General features: G+C 37.0%; 1 protein-coding gene across 1 annotated transcript in view; it reads left to right on the top strand.

Annotated features, from left to right (window-relative positions):
* The window catches only part of Ddx10 (DEAD-box helicase 10), a 258,076-nt gene that overhangs the window by 124,132 nt on the left and 118,525 nt on the right, over window positions 1-15,419 (top strand). The window lies entirely within an intron of this gene.

Here is a 15,419-nt window from a genome sequence, read left to right on the forward strand (position 1 = left end):
ATTAAAATTTGGGGAGCAAAGGCTTTATTTTAGGCCAGGCCTGGCGGCACAGTCTCCAGGAGCCAATTTGGAGACTGCGGGCCTTACAGCTAGAAAGGTTGGGTTTTAAAGCAGAAAACCACAGGAATGTTGTAATCGCTGACACAGTTAGGTAGCATCTGGGCTTTATAGAACTTACTGTAATTTCCTTGAAGTTAAGCATTACTTAAAGAACAGCACATTTTATTACAGATAGCCGGATGAGGGGTAAGGAAGCGGGTTACGGAAACTGATACCTAAGGCGTTTACAGCTTTCTCAGGAAATTGAAACTTAACCTAGATAGATAGGAAGGGGAAAGGGAAGGAGGAGGCAGTAAGACGCATACAGAACAGAAAATGAGGCGCATTGGTTAAAACGAGGTTACAACATTGGGAACATAGATTGACCGCTGAGTAAAGCTGCAAACAATGCGCAGAGCCAGCCCCAGAGAGGCTGCATAAACTGTCTCTGTCAGTGCCGTAGGGTGGACTGACTGCCCAAACCCTTTGAGCTTTCGTCTTCTCACAGCTTCTCCTGGATGCTGGACAAGGGTGTTTAGGAGTTAATGTTTTTTTTTTTTTTTTTTTTGCTGGTTTTCTGGTCATTCCTATCCCTGTTTCTCCATTTTAGAGTGGGAACATTTGCTGTATGCCATTGTGTGCTGAAAGTGTTTAATTTCTGTTTTGATTTTTACATGGCTCACAGCTAAGAGTTTACCTTGAGTCAGAGGAAAATTTGAACTTGAACTTTTCACCAGTGCTAGAACATCAAAACTCTGGCAGCTCTTACAGACAGATTAAAATACATTTTGCATAATGAATTGGGCATGAATTGGTGACTGGGGGTGAATGTTGTATTGTAGATCTAAAATGTAGCCCCAAATCTTACTGTTAGAATATACTTGGATCATGGGGATTATGTACTCATTTGTGGGTCCATCCATTGATGAAGTTAGTAGCTAAATGTACTGTTAGGAGATGAGGCCTGGTTGGAGGTAGGTCATTTTTAACCTCTGTTACTCCTTAGAATTCATTCTTTGATTTTGGGAAACACAAATGGCATGTCAGATGTCTTGCAGGTTGGGAGTTATATTTTCCTTACATTACTTGGAGGTCCTGTCTTATCCTTGTATCAGGGTGATCTGTAATGATGTCCCTTCTCTTTCTGTGATTCTGTGGGTTTGGGATCTTTTTAATACCTAATATATGTTGGAAACTTGATCCCCAGTGCCAAAAGTATTGTGAGGTTGGACCTCTAAGATGTGCTTGGACATCACTTTCATGAATGGATTGCTGGAGGTTTCTATAAAAGGGGAAGACTGCCCCTTTCTTGTAGACACCCATACACACACTTTCTTCCCCACCCCATGTGATTCCTGTTATAATGGAATAAGAAGGCACTCACTGTATCAGTAGTGGCGAACCTTGTAGAAATCGAGTGCCCGAACTGCAACCCCAAACCCACTTATCACAAAGTGCCAGCACTGCAATTAAACCTGAGCACTTGAAGCTTTAGTTTAGGAAAAACCACCTGTTATCTGATGCTTGAGTGTGGGAGTGACCTGGCCTGTACTCACAGAGGGGTCTGTGTGCTTGCTGCAGAACACATGCCATAGTTTTGCCACCACTGCTCTAGATGCTGGAGCTTTGGTCTTAGGTCTCCCAGACTCCAGAACTGTGGAGAAATATATCTGTTTCTTTATGGGTTACCAGTCAGTGATATTGTTTTTTTTTGTGTGTGTGTGGTCTTTTTCCTTTTTATCGGTACCGGGGATCGAACTCACGACTGCCTGCTTGCAAGGCAGGTGCTTATGCCGCTGAGCTAAATCCCCAGCCCCCAGTCAGTGATATTCTGTTACAGCAGGACAAATAAAGACACTAAGGTGGCCCGTTATTCAGTACAGAGCTTTTTCAACCTCATTCTAAGCCTTTCTCTCAAGTTACAATAGAGATAAATATGAAGGAATCACACTAAGATGTAATAAAAAGATAAATGATTTCTATTATAAAAAGACTCATTCTAGGAGACAGACCTCTGTGTGGGAAATAGGTTTACCCAGTACATGTAATGTATGACTGAGTTTCCAAAATTTTATTTTAAGACCTTTCAGGATTGCATCCTTTATGTAATTTGTGAGAACTCTGTCTTTACCATAGCAGGTAAAATTCTGGGTAGGATGAATGCTCCTGTTGTGCTTGGCCAGCAGCAAGTAACTGAAAAGTGATTATTCGCTGACCTTTTCAGATCTTTTTCAAATGAGGAAAGGCATAAATAAATAAATAAAGCAGTGCTTTGATTCCTGATAAATAGCTTTGAGACTGAAGAGCAATAGAAAGAGCCTCGTTCTGCACCTTCTGCGGTTTACTGTGCACTATGTGCTTGCTCAGCCTTTCCTCAGTAATGATCCCAAGGGGCTGTATCCTCCTCCTGTCCATGCTGGAAACCTGCATAGAGCGTTCTCTTATTTCTATCTTTCTAAAACTTCTTCACTTCACTATTATCTCCTGGTCTCCCTCCAGTCTATTGTAATCTGTAACTGTCATGTCAGTCTCCCTAAATCAGCAGTTCAACTAGACCATTGTTTTGCGCCCCCTCAGACGCGGAGGTGAAAGCCTCTAAACCCAATTTTAAATAAAGATCCGGTGATTTTGCTTGCTTTTGTTTTACCATATTGAGAGGATTGCATTTTAAATTATCCATTATCACCTGAATGAACTGAATCTTTCCTTTTTTTAATTTTAAGGGGTTTTATTTTTGGCTCAAGCTATGTAGTTTAGGCTGGCTTTGAATTCATTATGCAGCCCAGTGACCCTGCCTCAACCTTCTCAGTGCTGGAATTGCCTACCTATTGTGTGCCACCACTCCCAGCTTTTTTTTTTTAAATTGTAGTAAAACACATACTATAAAGTTTATCATCTTAATTATTTCTAAAAGTGCAAGTTAGTAGTGTATGTATACTAATAGTATTATACAGCCAGTCTCTGGAAAGTTTTCAGTTTAGATGCAAAATTAACTTATTAAAAAACAAGTCCCCTTTTCACTATCCCTCAGGATTTTGACAGGCACTATTCTACTTTTTGTTTCTATGAATTTGGCTTTATGACATAACCTATATAAAGGAAATCAAAACTATATTTGTTTTTTTGTGGCTGGTTTACTGGACTTAGCATGATGTCCTTGATGTTGTAGTATACCATAATTTCTTTCCTTTTTAAGGTTGAATGTTAGAACTGCTCTTAAGAGCAGGTTTTTTTTTTTTAAAATTAGAAGAGGGTTATGGATGTCCAATGATAGAATTTTCGGCGTGGCTAAAAAGGTAATGAATATGAAATAAAAGTGGCCTTTATTTTACGAATGCGGAGAGAGACTCCATGACCTCCGGGGTCTGGCTTTCTGTCTGCCCTACACGCGGTGTGGGGACATACATATAGCTTAGGGCTGGGGTGGAGCCTACGGGGCATTACTGATGCACAGGTAGCCCACTGGAATTCATTTCCCCACCACAGGTAAATTGCCCAGGGGTGGGAAAGGTGACCTCAAGATAGAGCCCATTGGTTCTACCTTCCAGCCTCCCACTGCTGCAGTGTCCCATTCAGGGCAAAATCCTTTCATTCGAAAATTAGATTTCTTTTTTAGATATATGCCTTAATGGAGGGTCTTCATTTATTTCAACATTTGTCGTTTTCCTGAATCAGAGAGTTTTTAATACATTTGAAAACAAGTCCTTTATTAGGTATACACTGGGCAAATATTTTTCCCACTAAAGTGATTTGACTTTACTTTTTTAGTGACTAGATATTAGATTTCTGAGAAAAAAAAAATTTGTAGTTTACCGGTAGGGTGGGTGGGAAGCTTCAAGTTCTTCTGAAATTCTAACTTTTTATTCAATAATTATATTTACTATCCTAGGAATCATCTGTTCTTTACAGTCTTGGTGCTATATGTATTTTCTTCAAAGACTTGTTAAAACTGTAATGTAAATGTCTTTTTGACTACTGATAACAAAGATATTCTGAAAACGAGTTACTTCTTTTTAGTTCTATTTTAGAACTGTGATGACAAAATTTATTTTTGTTATAGGATGAAAATTTTGAAATGTCAGTGCTCACTCAGTCTTTTAAATTAAGAACATTTATTTTTCTGTTTACTGAGAAGTAGATACAGTAGTTTTCTGAAAAAAAAAAAAAAATGAGGTCTTGGTTTTGGTGAACTGGAACCATCCAAAGAAATTCTTCAGGAGAGATATTACATCTTCAAAGTATTCTTACTCTGAATTTGTGAATTCCTAAGTTCTCAACATATATTTAAGTGCTTCACAATCTGTGCAAAATTAGATTTCTCACCTTTTCCTAGTTCATTCTGTCCTTACCCCTGCCTCCCTGCTTTCCTACCCGGACTGAGAATCTTTCATATGTGGTGCGTAACAAATACTCTCTGTCCTTGCACTATGGTGTTCTTTTGTTTGAAGCCTTTGCCTTTGCCCCAAGTTCCTCCTCTAATCCTTTTATAGGCACTGATTCATTACTGTTTTCTTGATTGCCCCAAGGGTAGTACATGAATATTAATCTGGTTCGTGTGTAAGAGAGCGGTTACTACGCTACCCTCAATGGATGCCTTAGAGTACTAGGAATTTTCTTGGCGAACCCACTGAGAAGACTAGTCTAAACTTGTTTCCCCTTTTTGTCCTCACTCAAATTTCATACTCTTCTGGAGTATTTGTTACGTTGTAGTTGTTTGCATTTTCAGTTTATTCGCTAGTATAGTCTGTTTTATTTGCTCTCATATCCCAGGGCTCAGCACCATACCTTGATGTTCAGTAAGTGTTAGTGTAATGTGTATGTGAGCAGTGATGAGGTTTATATTGCTTTCCTAAAGTAGGTCTGTCAGCAGATAGTCCCTCTGACTGTGAGAGGAGAACCCAGCTTGACCTGACGACAGGGCCTAACGACATTGTTGAAGCAAAGCATCTGAGGATATGTCGGTGCGAAGCAAATTTATTGGATAGAAGCAAAGAAGTAAGCAGAGGGAAAGAGAAAGACTGTGGACATTAGAGGGGTGAGGTGTACTGTGGCCCAGGGTTGGGAGTATTTATGTGATGTCGGGTGACCTTGAAATGGATAATATACTGTAGAGTGTTTTTTGTTTGAGTTGTTTAGTGATTACTTAGTGTCTTGTTTCTTTAAGGTCAGTTGCCCATTAGTGTACTAAAGCAAAAACTATTTGTGTCAAGAGATGAAAATATGAACTTATTGGATCCTGACCTAGATCCCCAATCTCCCAAACAAGTGTATGGCGAAGGCTTAAATAAAATGAGATAAGTGGTATGACTTTGAGGGCTCCAGGAGGGTCAAAGCCCTTTAGCTGAGTTTTAGATGGCTAGGGCTAAGCCAAAGACTTCTCTGGACTGCTCGTATTTATTAGATCCAAAACAAAAATGGGGAAACTGAGGAAAGCACAGGCAATGAACAGGACCTTAGGAGTTACTTCAAGGACTTCTCTAAGTAATGAATCATGTCAATTTAGGAGAACCGTCTTATCATGAAGACATGGTAGAAGTGAGATAGGAGTAATTCCTGCAGCTGCAGTCTCTATCTACTTATTTGGTGTTTGAGCCAAGTGTCTGCAGCTGTGGCCTTGTCTTGCTCTTTGAGGTATCTCTGGCCTCACAGGCCACTACAGGCCTCAGGACCAATGATTCAAAGTGGTTCACTTACTATAAATCAGCTCCTGTCACCAGGCAAGGGGCCCAGGTGTAGGCAGACTCACAGGTAAACATAGAGAGCCAATCAGTTAATTGTAAATCCTACTCAGAACTGCTTAATATAGCAGTCTCCAACACAAACTCTTTGTATGTGTTTGAAATTTAATGATGTGGTACCAATTAATAGTGCTATTACTTTGAAAGTACTATTTGGAGTTTATGGATTCATACTATACAAGAACAAACACAGCTTAAGTTTATGGCATCATAGTGTCTTTTAAAACTCCGGGAAATTTAGGACTGAGGGGCTTGAAAGAAAAACAAGCGTAGGAGGTGAAAAGACATTATAATCTGGAGTAACTTTGATTACATCTTGAAGCTGCAGTTTTCGCAAAATTATTTTCTGATCTCCCTTTTATCTGTCTCTATTTCTTCTGTCCTACATCAAGTCAGCTTTTTTTTTTTTTCCAGCATGAGTGTATCCATGTTGTTTATTACCTTTTCTAGACACTTACTTTGGCATTTATATTTTTGCTCAAAATGAGCACCTTACCATTTCCTGCCTTGTTTTTTGGCTGTTTTACTCTTTAGAGTTAATGTTCCCAATGATCACCTAATTAGAACACCTATTATCTGATGTATATATTAAATTAAACTCTGGCTGATTAATGGACAACTGTAGAGAAAATTAGGTGAGGAGATGCTTTTGTTTACTTTTGGGCAAAAGTTATGTTTGAACTATTTGAGCAACAGTGGTGTTTTTGTATATTTATGATTATCTGTTCCCATTTGCATTATATATTATTATACTTTTGTGTATTTAATCTTGTCAGATTGATGAAGGAATTTGCCTTCCATCCTTTTGCATCTTTATCTAGTATGTAGAGATGAAAATGCATGTCATTTTTTCCAAGGATTGATTAAGTTCATAGAAGTAATCCTTTGAGTTGGTGGAACTCCTGACTGTGCTCAGGTACCAGCTCACAAATTGTCAGACTGATGAAGATGATAATGTATAATAGGCCTAGAGGAGAGTATACATGTGGATGTCAGAATGGATTTTTGATTGCCAGAGTGTGATAGTTTTAATTTTGTCAAGAACATTTTAACAGTGTTAAGATAAAACAAAGAATTTACCTTTACCTGTACTTAACCTGCCTACACTGTGAGGAGATGATGTATATGCTATTTTGTATACTGTCCTAGAATGGAAGTTTGAGCTGGTGTATGCTAAGTGTTTTGGAAACATGTTTTCAAAGTGTCGAAATTTGTGAAATGTTTAAAGATTAGAAGTAGCTTTGATGTGTAGAGAAAATTCTGCTCAACGACATATCAGAATCCCAAATATATATATGATCTGTTTTCTGATCATAAGAAAGTTTCCTCATTTCTTAAGGTATCTTGTTATAAAAATCAAGAAAGAATACAAATGGAAACATTAATAGCATGTATGGTTCAGATGTATGATGGCACTAATTTCTATGTTTGATGTGGTATTTAATCAGCTTCCAGGGGACATGGTGGTTCACACATGTAATGCCAGCACTTGGGATCCTGAGGAAGGAGGATTGCTATGCTTTTAAAAAATAATGTATACGCTTGTGAAAATCTGTACCTTAACATGCTGAGTTTTTCAGTGACAAAATGTCTGACATCTGTCTCATGAATTTATCTTTCCAGATTTGACCAAAAACAAATATTGTATATGGAAGTAAATTCAGTTATATCATTCCCTCATTTTTGGATTAAGTACAGTTTTTCAGTTATTGTCAGCAGAAGCATTGTTAGACTCTTACAGCAAGAGCAACAAAACGTAATTTGCTGAAAACAATCAGGTTTGAACTTTTCAGTGAATATAATACTATTACTTATGTACCAGCACACACACACGCACTCTGTCTTTGAAGGCTTTTTGACTGCTTATTTCAGTTTGCTCTTACTTTCCCCATTGTTTTGCAGATAATTCTTTGCAGCAGAATTTTTTCAGTATATCAGATTTGATTCAGTATCGCAAGTTTTCTGCTACTTTTGTTATTTAGGATCATGTCCACTGGAAGAATATTATTTTCTAGGAGCAGTATTTTAGACCCTTGCAATCTTCACGATTCCTTGTTTTTATCATTGCTGATCTCCTTATATATCAAAAGGCATATGTAAGTCAATTTTATCATTGAATTCTTGGAAAATATTGAGTTTCATGTTCTAATTTTTAATTTTTATGATAAATTTCAAATGTTAGTTTTAATAGAATGCTTTTGTTCTTAATAATCTTTTATTAAAAAGTAAACCCTAGATAAGGGGATCTGGGAAATAAAGTGGAAGCTCATGTATTCATAATGATTATCTTTGTTGGCTGCCAGTTTTCCTTTTGCCAGCCTAGGAGGGTTACATAAAGCCATCTCTTTTTGACTTTTTCTTACTTTGGTTTTATAGCTTCTCTTCTGTTTTAGAACAAAACGTTGCTGTTGGGTTTGTTTCAAAGGCAGTTTCTAGAGCCTTCACTTTTAGTTTTTCTTGTTTAGTTATTTTAGGATTAAAACATAAGTAGATCAGAAAGATCTGATTCTTGCAGTTAAGTGAACTCAATAAACATTTATTGAAAGCATCATATGTTATATTAGTCTAAATATATTAAAGAAATAAAAATTAAACTAGAAGAAGCTCTAAAGCAGTGCATTAATTTCCTATTCTGTAAAAACCACAAATCTGGCAGTTCTACAGCAACTTGTTTATTATCTCACATTTTTTGAGAGTCAGCAGTCTGTGTTCAGCTTAGCTTGAACTTGTGCTTGGGGCCTGCAGTGTTGAAATCAAGCCCTGGTCGGTATGCTTTCTCACTGGGGGCCTGACTTCTTTGACAGCTGTGTGGCTGAGGGCCCCACTTTTTGCTGGCTGTTGGTTTGAGAATCCCTGCTGTGCTTCTCACTCCTCTTCCCTCCTTTCGTATGATGAGGTTCTAATTCCTGTTTTGCTGGTACTAGGAGGTAGAGCGTTTGGGAAGTAAGCAGGTCATGAAAGCAGAAGGGAGCCCTTGCCAGGAACCAAATAAATACCTTAATCTGGACCTTCCTTGTCTGCAGAACGTGAGAAATAAGTGTTTATTTTTTAAGCTACCCTTTGTTATAGCAGCCTGAACTAACATCACCCTTACTTGGCTCCTAGTGATCACTGGAGTTTCTTCTAGGTGGTTATTTAGCTCATTAAACCTATAAGGGATTCTGTAGCTCCTGTCAGTAAAATGGAGCTGTAGTAATAACTGCGCAAAGCAGTGGTATATATCACTGTGACCATATCGTGTAATGTAATCATGGGACTGACATTTAGTTACTGTGGCCATGTTGTGCTGATGAGAAGAAGGTCAGAGTCATGCTCACACTGAGAGTGAGCGGATTACACAGAGGCATTAACACAAGGAGACAGAAGCATTCTGTGTGTGTGTATGTGTGTGTACATGCACATGTGTGCTTTTGGGGGGGGGTGTCACTTTAGAGTTTTTCTGCCACAAGCAAGATGTAAATAAGTAGATGGTAAATAAACCTCAAGTGATTAAAATTGCATATTTTATTGCTTGCCTGTTGTGCTTATATCAGGACTAGGTCACATACTATATTTAAGCATGGCTCGATTTTGATTAGACATCCTATAAGCTAGCACTGAGATCTCTAATGCAACTCATAAATCTCTGTACCTTGCACCCCATGAGATATCCACAGTGGTGGCCAGAGCTCCATCCTTCCCAAGTTATACTCATTGTGATTTTCATGAAGCTGTTACTAAATGATAGTGGCTTTTGCTTAGAATAGAAAGCAGTACCTGACATCAAGGTTAAATTTCTAATTATTTGTATAAAAGCCTCATTCAAAGAATAGCTTTGGTGTGTGTAGAATATGATCTTAGCAACAATGTGTTGTAGTTTTGATTTCAAAATAACACTTATTAACTTCAATTTGTGAAGGGTCTTAGAGAGCCATATTGAAAATGTATCATCTTACATAAGAGGGAAGATTATATTTCTCTAGCTACTCAGATGGGATGAAGAATAATAAATGGTAGCTTTTTATTATAAAATAAAGCACAGCCTTATCTAATTTTAAATTTTAATTTGTTAAAAAGACCATTTGCAAATAATCTATAGTGTGAACTTTTCTGCTCCTTTCTATATCAATCCTATGCGCAAACATGTCAGTTATGTATTTTTAATGAACAAGACTTGTGAAAAGTTATTTTTGTTTAGGTCCTAAATCAAATGTGACTGTTAATGTACATCCTTACAATTTTATAACCTCAGGTGTAGGGAATTCATTCTCAGTTCTGATCTTTAGGATTTTAGGAAAACTGGTCACCACACCTTGATTTGTATTTTTTTTTTAATTCACCAGAAATTACCATAGGACACTAGTACAATAAAATTGTAAAGTCCTAATGTAGTGTCAGAGATGTTCTGACTTATAAAATCTTTTTTTTTTTTTTTTATCGGTACTAGTAATCGAACTCATGACTGCCTGCTTGCGAGGCAGGTGCTTATGCCGCTGAGCTAAGTCCCCAGCCCCGACTTATAAAATCTTGAGTCTTAGAGTACAAACAGATTCTCATAAATTTTTGGAATGACTCTTGAAGCCTTAGTTTAGAAGAGAAGTGAGGGCCAGGGATGTAGCTCAACCACACAGTGCCTGCTTGGCAAACATAAGGTCCTGAGTTTAATTCCTGGTTTAAAAAAAAAAAAAAAAAAAAAGAGAATTGAATTTTGTAGTATGTTCACTTATTGATCATTCGGGAAAAATTGCAGTTTATCAAAGATTTGTTGTAGGACTAAATGAAACCAATTAATGCTTATTGAATGGCTACACTTTACTAAGGTTAATGTCATTGAGTTATCTGGCAGATTATAAATCTTGAATAGCTAACTGTCAGTTTGCAAATAGTCTCTGAGAGTGTAGATGAGAACAACACACTGACTTGCAGGGTTGGGGAAGAAAAGGAAAATCTTTAGTTGATAATAAGTGTTAATCTTGAAGGCTCAGTCTTTTATTATTTCAACTTCTTTTTGAGTAAATAGCCCTGTTTTATTATGATTGATGATTTTTGCTAGTCATTTGCTCCTGTACTTAAAATTTGAAATATAAAGAACAATACAAGGAAAATAAAGCCAGCTATAATCCTGCCACATTATTTATTAAGTCACTGTTTCACTTGTGCTTTGTACTTCCAGACCGTTTTTTCTTTGTGTGAACCTTCTCACATTCCCTTCTTCCAGTTCATTTTATTACAGAGTAGATGGAGTACCCCAGGGCTTTACTTCATAGGCCTTGATTTTTTTGTCCTTTGCCATATTTTTAAAAGTCAGTTATATTAGGGAAAGTTTTTGTGTTAATTATAATTCTTAATGATTTAATGGAAAATGTAAGGAAAAAACCTCTGGTTAGGGTATTCAATATAGTGTATTTAAAAATAATTCATTATGTAGCTGAACTCTAGTTCTGATAATAGGAGACTGAATTCTGGCCCTTCACCGTAATGAAGGATGAGAGAGATTTCTTTGAAGAGTAAGTAGCATGTATTTATACATTTTACTGCTTCACGTCCTATTTTCTTTTGAATCAACTCTAATCAGATTTTTGTCCCTGCTAGTCTGTTGAAGTGTTGCTTGCAAAGGTCAACAATTCCAGTTTTGCTAAATTGGAGAGTCAACTATTAGGTCTCTTAATTAGCATATGAACAAGATTTTAAAGGAATTCCTTGCTAACTACCTACCTTTTGGCATGCTGTACCTCTGTGGTTTTTCTCCTGCCTGAACTGCTTGCTTTTCCTTGGTGTCTTAGCTGGTTCCTCCTTTTCCCATCTTTAAATGATGGAGTACCCCAAGGCTTCGCTCTGTGGTTTCCTCTCCATCTATGCATGCTGGCCAGGCAAATTAAGTTCTTTTACTTTAAAAGTCAAATGCTGATAGAGGTAAACATATATCCAGAACCTTTTACCATGTCATTAATGTCTCTAGGATGTTTAACAGCATTCTGTCCCTTAGATCAAGAATGTGTGAGTCGCCTCAAAATCTTCCTTTACTTCCTGCTCCTATTTTGTTACAGAATCTTGTTTACTCTTCTTTCAAAATACATCCAGATGCTACCTTATTCTTTTACTTATTGCCCCACTTCAAACTGTCATCTTGCAGATAAACTGATAAAATAACTGTTTGTTTGTTGATGAATGAGACAAGGTCTTGCTGTATTCTAGGACAGCCTTGCAATCAATACCTAGTCCAGGCTGGCCTTGAAAGTGTAGCCCTGGTCCTCCTACCTCAGCCTTCAGGCTGCTGGGATTACAGGTGTGTACCACACCTGCCTGCCCTACAGTCTATGACCAAGTACCCTAACCAAAACGTCTGGCTCAAATTTTATTCTGTTATATTTTGGGTGAAATCCTGCTCTTTACTGTGTTTAAAGACTTAGTCCATAATCTTCCTGTGTGTCTGACTTCTTCATGTCTCCATCTTACTCTTGTTGGCACTCTATCAACTTTTTATTCTTACAAAGTATAAACCCATTTCCATTTAGGAGTTTTTGCATGTACTGTTTCCCTTTACCTAGAACGTTGTTTAGACCACCGTGTGACTTCCTCTTTTCTTTTATATTTTTGCTCAAGTGCCTTTTATTTACAGAGCCTTCCCTGAGTATTTAAAGTTATTATACTGTGCTCACTTTGTGGTCTCTTCCTTTGCTTTGTCTCTAGCATTGAACGTTTCTTGACATAGTTGCCATGTGTGTTTATATTCTCACTAGAATTCAAGCTCCAGTGTATTCTAAGTGCCTAGAATGGAACTTGGAATGCATGGTTTGGTGGATGTTTCTTAAAGCCCTATTAGGTTTAAGGTTTACTTCCCGCACTCTGCTGATACTGGAAACTTGTGGAACCATTATGAGGTGGGGACCAGTGGCAAGTGTTAGATCGCTGGAGGTGTGGCCTCAAACAGAATTGTAGGGTGCTGCTTTCTTCCTCTTCGCCTTTGCTTCCTGGTCACCATGGGGTGACCAGCTTGGCTTTACCATGTGCTCCTAATATGCCATAATATGCTATCGCCTCCCCATAGCTTCAGAGCAGCAGAGCCAATTACTCATGACTGAAAGCTTCAAAACTGTGTGGTGAAATAAACCTTTTCTCTTTTAAAGTCAGTCACTCTCAGGCATTTGTTACAATAATGAAAAACTAATACATGGAATATAGTAGCTACTAAGTGTTGAATACACAGTTAAGCTTCCTATTTAATTTGTATCTTAATTCCAAAGGGAATTTGAAATAACTTAAAATATATTGGAGTATTAAAATAGAAATTATCAGGGCTTGCAAATTATAGACATGACTGGCAGGAAATTTAATATGCAGGTCATGCAAGTCTTTCCATGCTTTTAAAATATGGATTAGGAATTTGGTTCTGAAGTCAAAATGAACTGTGAGGAGAAATTTCAGTACCCAAAATTACTTCCCAGCACTTTAGCTGTCCTACAAATAAAATAGTGAATTTTATAAGCAATCCTTAATGTTTTTCTTCAAAGTAAACTAGGGAGATGCCTCAGTAGGGCTTGGGAGGCAGCTCGCAGGGAAGCTGACTGTATCCTCCCGTCATGCATACTGCTTACTCCTTTTCTGCATCCCTCTTCCTGTACCCCCGTATGCGTGAAAATTTATGAATAAGGTACAATTATTTTAGCACTATTATCAATGTGTTTCTCTTTTCTAAGTGACAGAACAGTTAAGAGGCAGTTTAGTCATGATTCCTAGAATGCACAGCTCATTCCAAGGTAAGTTGAAAATTAACCATAAAATATGCCTTTAATCTACTGAGACTTCCTGAAGGTGCTCTAATAAAATAATATTAGTGACTATTTGAATTATATTAATCTTTAGTAATCCATGATCTTCATTAAAAAGTTCTGACTGCAGCATCATAGACTCGGAATTAATGAGGGAAATTAGGTGTTTTATATTATTATCATAACTAGATATCTTGATATAATAGTAGAGAATGAAGTACATTTTAATAGAACTCTCATCAGTTCAACTTGTGTACTTCATTTCATTAACATTGAATGTCGTTAGCATTGGTTGAGATAATTTATCAAGATCATCATTATTTAATGCTTTTATTTATTAAGGAGTCAACCAAATCCTTCAAATTATTATATGGCTTAAATAATTGAAGTATTTGGAAAAGGAAATAGAATCTGATATAAAAAGAACTGATTAGTTACAGTGTATTAATCTGAAAATGATCACACTTGAGTACCAGATACTCAATTTTTGTCATTATTAAGTTTGTTGGTTTATTTATTTATTTTGGTGCCAGGGATTGAACTCATGACCTTGTGTTTGCCAAGCAGGCACTTATGCCGCTGAGCTAAACCCCCAGCCCCTTTTGGTATCATTTAGATATAAATAATGGTCACACTCATAAGAAATTTGTACCTGTACACGCTATAGCTTGATTCCTCTTTTTTACATGTTCGCCTTCCCTTCCTTCAACTCTTCTCATTATTTACAAAGCTTTGATTCCAATTTTATCCTTATCATTTTTTCCTTCTGTCCTTTCCCCCTTCCTTTTCCCTAGTTCTCTGTCCTTTTGAACAATTTCTTTCTATTTTAAAATATCTGTGATACATTTTGGTCCTTATTTGCTCTTTCAGTTTCTCACACCAGAGAGACAATGTGTTATTTACACATTTGTCCAATTTATTTCACTTCAGAGTATGATCTCAAGATATATCCATTTATGTCTCTTATGGCTGAATAAACTCTATAAATTAACCACATCTTTTTATTTATTTATCAGTTGATAGGCATTTGGGTTGGTGCCAAGATGTAGCTATTACAAACTGTGCTGCTGTGAACATGGGTGTATATATCACTTGGTATAATGCTTTTGATTCTTTTGGGGAGATACTGAAAAGGGGAACAGCTGGATCAAATGAGATCTCTTGTCCTAGTTTCTGAGGAATCTTTATACTGGTTTCTGTGGTTGTTGCATCAGTCTACACTTCCACCAGCACTGGAGAAGGGTTCCTTTTTCTCACTTCCAGAGCAGCGTTTGTAATTGTTTGATTTCTTGATAATAGACATTCTTTTTGGAGTGAGATGGAATTTTAGCATTGTTTAATTTGCATCTCTCAAATGGCCAGTCATGTTGAATACCTTTTTTATATATTTATTTGCTGTTTATACTTCTTCATCTGAGAAGTGTATATTCATTGTAGAGGCCCATTTTTGAATTGGGTCTTTTAATTTGGGGGGATCTTATATATATGTATATTCATATTCACATATATTTTGCTTTTGAGGAACAAATTGCTAAAATTTTTTCCCACTCTATCGGTTGTCTTCTCACTCTATTGGTGATTTCTTTTGCTATGCAAAAACTTTATAGTAAGATGAGATACCAGTTGTTGATTCTTTCTGTTATTTCCCATGCAATTGGTGTTTTGTTCATGAAGTCTGCCTACACCTGTGTCTTCGAGAGTTCTATCTACTCTATCTTCCTGCAGATTTAGTGTGTTGGTGTTAATATTTAGATCATTAATCCATTTTGATTTTAGGTTAGTGCATGGTGATAGATATGGCTCTAGTTTGAGTCTTCAGCATGTGGAAAACTAGTTTTCCAGTACCATTTATTAGACGTGTTTGCCGTCCTCCAGTAAACTTGTTTCACCTTTT

This window comes from Cavia porcellus, unplaced genomic scaffold (assembly GCF_034190915.1).
Source record: "Cavia porcellus strain 051 isolate PalLab524CR breed Dunkin Hartley unplaced genomic scaffold, mCavPor4.1 scaffold_9, whole genome shotgun sequence".
In the NCBI taxonomy this organism is placed as follows: Eukaryota; Metazoa; Chordata; class Mammalia; order Rodentia; family Caviidae; genus Cavia; species Cavia porcellus.